The sequence below is a fragment of the Oryza glaberrima genome, chromosome 1 (assembly GCF_000147395.1).
Source record: "Oryza glaberrima chromosome 1, OglaRS2, whole genome shotgun sequence".
Classification (NCBI taxonomy): Eukaryota; Viridiplantae; Streptophyta; class Magnoliopsida; order Poales; family Poaceae; genus Oryza; species Oryza glaberrima.
Window position 1 is genome coordinate 13,511,294 of NC_068326.1, and position 6,042 is coordinate 13,517,335.

Genomic DNA, 6,042 nt, shown 5'->3' on the forward strand with positions numbered 1-6,042 from the left:
TCAAGCTAATAGCTCATTCATACAATAGTTGCATACTTCACTATTAATACCTGGTTCCACCTGTCATATACACACTGCGTCTTGGAGTCCGTGCTACAGCTGGCTGCAAATCTGTAGCCCGATGCCCTTCTCTCTCCTTATTTATCTCATTAAAATATATTTACAGCTGGCTTATAGCCTACTATTGTACCTGCTCTAATGCCCCAACTCAATCACTGGACCACTGCATGTCAATATTCCCATATGGTCCAAAGGGAGCAAACCTAGTGGTCCCACACACACGATGGTTCTGTTAAGACGCTCATGGATGTAAATTGGAGCCGGTGCTTACTCCACTATTAAACTAAATGATACCCTACGCTTTGCTGCGGGATATTTGAACACTTGTTATAAAAAAACATACTTTATAAGGTATGAACATGTTGCAGCAGCTTTAACATCCTATTGTGCTTTTTGCAAATACAAAAGATATAGTGTAATTATAACAAAAGAAAAGCTAAAAATAACAAAGTAGTTGTGAAGGTAATTAATCCATAAATAGCCAACAAAAAAATGTTTGTCTATGATGGTGTCGTCCATAAATTAGGGAGGACGTAGTGGAGTAGATACATACTTTATCAATTACAATTGATTATCACATAAAAGAACTTTAGACCAAATGGTTCATTATGGGAAAAAATTGCTATCATTGCAAGGTAATTCACTTACAAAATTTTGAAAATCACAAAATCAATATAAAAAGCTATTGTGTAAAATGTTAAGACGAATCAACCTACAATAACATGATTTGTGATCAACACTGCTACATGTCTGCACCAAAATGTATGGCAAATAATCCAAAAGGTTTCACAATGACATGCGATTAGCAATGGAGTTGCCGATTAGCAATGGTTGCTGGCCGGATTAGCTGCATAGTGGCAATGGAGACAAAACAACAATTAGTATCTGTAAACAAAAATGCCGTGTGTTAGGAGAGTGCTGGAAAATGCCGTCCATGTGATATATATAGTACATGGAACCTGCAGAAACAACATAGCTTAGGTCAACACTATCCCCTTCAGGCCAGTCTCAAGAGTGTTGGTCTGCTTGGCTTCTGCATTGACAGTTTCCTTGATCAGTATCATGTGAATCAGTGGATGCCATCACTCAATTTTATAGAATGAAACGGTAACACAATTTAAGGCCGTTTCGTTTTCATGCATGGTAGTGGCAAACGTGTTGAATAGATGAATCAATATTGAGATAATTTTGTGATCATACCTTTATTAGTTAAAAATATGAACTGAGGCAGGAGCATAATAGATCAAGGTGAAGCCTGAACGATCACACGCAAAATTCTATTGAATCACAATGCTGCAAACAATTGCGTAAAAAAAAAAACAATGCTGCACAACAATAAGAAATTATCAAATTACCATGATATCTGAATGATAACATAGCTTTTGATATTTTTTTTAACCAAGGAATTGTATGTAGTAATTTTTTACCTCATTGTTCACCTCAAGATACATCATGTTTACAAAATAAGCTGCATATGAAATCACTGCTTCACTGAAATTTGCTCGATTTCCCTTTCAAAAAAAATGCTCGGTTCAAAGAATTATCTAAGTGATAGAATTAAATAAGTTTACGCAGAGTTTTCCATGTACAATAGAGAATACTAAACAACTACAAAATATAATTCAGTGGGACAATTGCAAAGTCATGTGAAAAAACATAGGAGCGTGATAGGAAATGTATAGTTAGCAATCAAAAGAAGAAGGGAATTATTGTAATCCTCCCGGAATAAACCTGCAAAGAGAGGTAATCCTGCGAAGAGATTGAAGGAAGTGATTTTGCACGGGCACAGATAGTGCTCTAAGGGAGAGACACACAAAATATGGAAGAGAGAAAAGGATAGGGGTACACACCATTAAAAAGTATAATCATGGGGATGTTATAAACTATTGAGACTATTCGAAACATGGCCCAATCCGCATGAATCAAAATACAGATTATAAAGAGAGATTTATATATTTAACTGGACTGAGGATGAACCTACAATGGAAAAAATGGATATCGGCATGGAAAGGAACAGCCTCCTCGTAGCAGAGTAATGCTCCTCGTAGCAGAGTAATGGATCCAGGAACATGCTTATTTCGAAGAGCAGAAACATCAACCTAGGTACCCACTTCTCTTCTTCAATCAAACTTCTCTTCTTGAATCAAACTACTCCGGCATGAGTAATTAGCAGCACGCACCGGCATGAGTGTCGTTATATATAAAAAGATGAGAAGAGGAGGAGGCAAATCAATGCAAGCAGTGATTATTAGAAGGTGAAGATTAAAAGGCGGTAGTGGGCAGCGGGCAGCCAGCTAGGCGCGAGCGCAACCCTTCGCTCCCTGCCACACCACGCAATCAGGGGAGAGGGATGAGCGTTTCTTATTAGGTCAGTTGACTTTGTGGGCTGGGCTGGGCTGGGCCGAGTATTTGGGAGCCATCCAGGATTAAAGAACCGAGCAACAGGAAAAAAGGAGCACAAAACAATCTGATCGGTTGATGTGGAGCGATCCAACGGATGAAAATACATAATGACGTGGCAAACTGAGAGAGCAGGAAAATAGAATTAGTGAGGATGACTTGTTTAGGTATATAGGATTTGCTCTAAACAAGAGAAACAGATATTCAGGCTACGAGTAATTCATGCGGTTATGTGGAACTACCTCGGGAAAGTATTCTTTATACGGTGCAATCGCACCTATGTGTATTTATAGTTAAGTATTTCATAAAATTTGTTAAGACAGATAAAGATGATATAAACCACTATGCAAACATGCACAACGAAATTTAATTTAAAGGTAAAGAAATAAAAATAGCAAATTCTATTTGTACTGTAGAGGTATTGTGTTCGCAATCTGATTTTGTTATTGAGTTTTACTTCTGTAATTATAGATCTATTTTAGCTTTGCATGTTTGTGCATAGACTTGTACCATTGTGATCAATGCTACCATTTTTTTTCCAAATTGTTTTTATACATATTTAAGTTGCATACAAATGATGGGTGCAGTTATGTCATGGTTATGGATAAGGCATACCCTCTATCCTTGGACTTACGAAGTATACGTATACGGTATACCCGAGAGGTTACGGATTACGATCGTATATGCCAAGGAAACGTGCGGGATATTAAGGAAATTATGTTTACAGGATAAGAAATAAGCAGTCCTTTTCGGGGAAGATATAGTCTCATCATATCGTACGGGGTTCGATATCTCCGAGTTCTACTTTGAGGCCAAAGCGATCCACGGTATAAAAGGGATCTCCGGGAGGGGTTCAGATCATCGAATCTCACCACCAACACACCCCACCATAGTTTACGAAGCCGGATCACGTGGAACCAAGTCGCCAGGAGATCTCGCCGAGTTCATCGACTATGATCTAGTCGGCATCATCAAGTTTGCTTGTTCCTCTTGTAATCTGTGGTTTTCTCCATATAATCCAATATAAACTGGATTAGGGCTATTACCTGTCAAGGGGCCTGAACCAGTATAATCCTTATCTTTTTGTCTGCTTGGTGGCGTATTACATAGATCCTCATACCAGCGGACCCCAATACCCTAATTATCCAATCTACGGGTATCGCCCGTCGACAAGTTACACCTAGATGAAAAGAAAATCCATGTCCGCCACAACTCGCAACATGTACTCCATACGTCCCATATTAAAAGATATTTTAGGTGAATATGACACATTCTATTATTATAGACAGTTAAATATATGTGAACAATGTTATACATGTTTCTTTTTAAATGCTTTGTCATGCCTAATAAGAATGCTTGTATTATCTTTATAGTGTTTTAAGCCTTTCAATATAAAAAAAAAGGCCTTTCAACATATAGATAGACTTTTACAGACTTTGTCAAAATTTGTATACTAAGATGCGTAATATGCATCTAAGATCTCTTATAACATGGAGAGGGAGTAATTTACAAGGTCGCTCTTCAGCAAAAAATTCATGTTCAGCTCGCACAAGCACAAGCAAGAAAGATGGAATTCATACTGACTTGCGCCTTTTGAGTGCTCCATCTCTCAAGGCCATTAAATTGCCTATGGGCTCACCGGCCAATAACAAACTCCTACTGACCAGTGTTATCCATCCAATCCAGTGTCCCAAAGCAACATTCAAGCCCAGCCAGGCCTCCAAAAGTTGCAAGTTGAGCATGGCAAAATCCCCGGCAATTCTCGACTATAAATACCTCAGCAGACACACACCCAGCTTCATCAATCCACCCACCTCCGAAGTGCATGCAGGTACCGATCGAACACAATGGTGGCGAACAAACACTTCTTGTCCCTTTCCGTGCTCATCGTCCTCCTCGATCGGCCTCACCTCCAACTTGGCAGCCGGGCAAGTCCTGTTTCAGGTAAGAGATCGACATGAGTTGGGTTGGCTGCATCGAACTGATCGTGTTTTTGTACTACTGAGCCTGAGAGAATGATGCTCTTGTGTTTGATGATGATGCAGGGTTTCAACTGGGAGTCGTGGAAGGAGAATGGCGGGTGGTACAACCTGCTGATGGGCAAGCTAGGTGGACGACATCGCCGCCGCCGGCATCACCCACGTCTGTCCCACTCTGTCGGCGAGCAAGGTCCGGTGCTCTCTCGATCCCCTCCATCGTCGCACCATTGCCGGCAAAATACATGCATAGGTCGTTGAATTGCTTGAATGCTGATCTGCAGGCTACATGCCGGGGCGGCTGTACGATCTGGACGCGTCCAATCATCGAGGCGTTCCATGGCAAGGGCGTCCAGGTGATCGCCGACATCGTCATCAACCACCGCACGGCGGAGCACAAGGACGGCCGGGGCATCTACTGCCGACTCCCGCCTCGACTGGGGTCCGCACATGATCTGCCGCGACGACCCCTACGGCGACGGCACCGGAAACCCGGACACCGGCGCCGGACATCGACCACCTCAACAAGCGCGTCCAGCGGGAGCTCATCGGCTGGCTCGACTGGCTCAAGATGGACATCGGCTTCGACGCGTGGCGCCTCGACTTCGCCAAGGGCTACTCCGCCGACATGGCAAAGATCTACATCGATGCCACCGAGCCGAGCTTCGCCGTGGCCGAGATATGGACGTCGATGGCGAACGGCGGGGACGGCAAGCCGAACTAGGACCAGAACGCGCACCGGCAGGAGCTGGTCAACTGGGTCAATCGTGTCGGCGGCGCCAACAGCAATGCCACGGCGTTCGACTTCACCACCAAGGGCATCCTCAACGTCGCCGTGGAGGGCGATCGAGCTGTGGCGCCTCCGCGGCGAGGACGGCAAGGCGCCCGGCATGATCGGGTGGTGGCCGGCCAAGGCGACGACCTTCGTCGACAACCACAACACCGGCTCGACGCAGCACCTGTGGCCGTTTCCCTCCGACAAGGTCATGCAGGGATACGCCTACATCCTCACCCACCCCGGCAACCCATGCATCGTGAGTAGCCAACTCGATTAGAAATTCTGAATCATCCTGCTGCAAACTGATCGATGAACTGAAGATAAATTCTGCAAAACTCTTTCAGTTCTACGACCATTTCTTCGACTGGGGTCTCAAGGATGAGATCGAGCGCCTCGTGTCAATCAGAAACCGGCAGGGGATCCACCCGGCGCGGGGGCGCTGTTGCTGGCTCTTGCCGAGTTGAAAAGGGCAGATGCTGCCAGAGATGGAAGCCACGAGAGGAAAATTTACGAATATGCCCATGGCCCGACGTATTTAGGGCCAGCTTGTTTACTCCAGTAAAAGAAAAGTATCACCCATCACGACGTATCGTTTAGAAAGTATGTGAGTTAGGCATGGGCGAACCACATCCTTTACGACTAGGTCTCTCGATCTGCTAGACGAGAGATCAACCAACAAAAGCTACGACACATGATATACACCGTGGCATGATACAAATCCTTACAAATAGCAACAATTATTGTTCAATAGCCATATCAATTGTCTAGGCTTACCAATATACTCCCTCTATTTCTTATAGATCGTTTGATTTTTTTTTCTTAGTTAAA

General features: G+C 43.6%; 1 pseudogene; it reads left to right on the plus strand.

Annotated features, from left to right (window-relative positions):
* The first annotated feature begins 4,307 nt into the window (after positions 1-4,307).
* On the plus strand, positions 4,308-5,678 carry LOC127772031 (alpha-amylase-like; annotated as a pseudogene).
* The last annotated feature ends 364 nt before the right edge of the window (positions 5,679-6,042 follow it).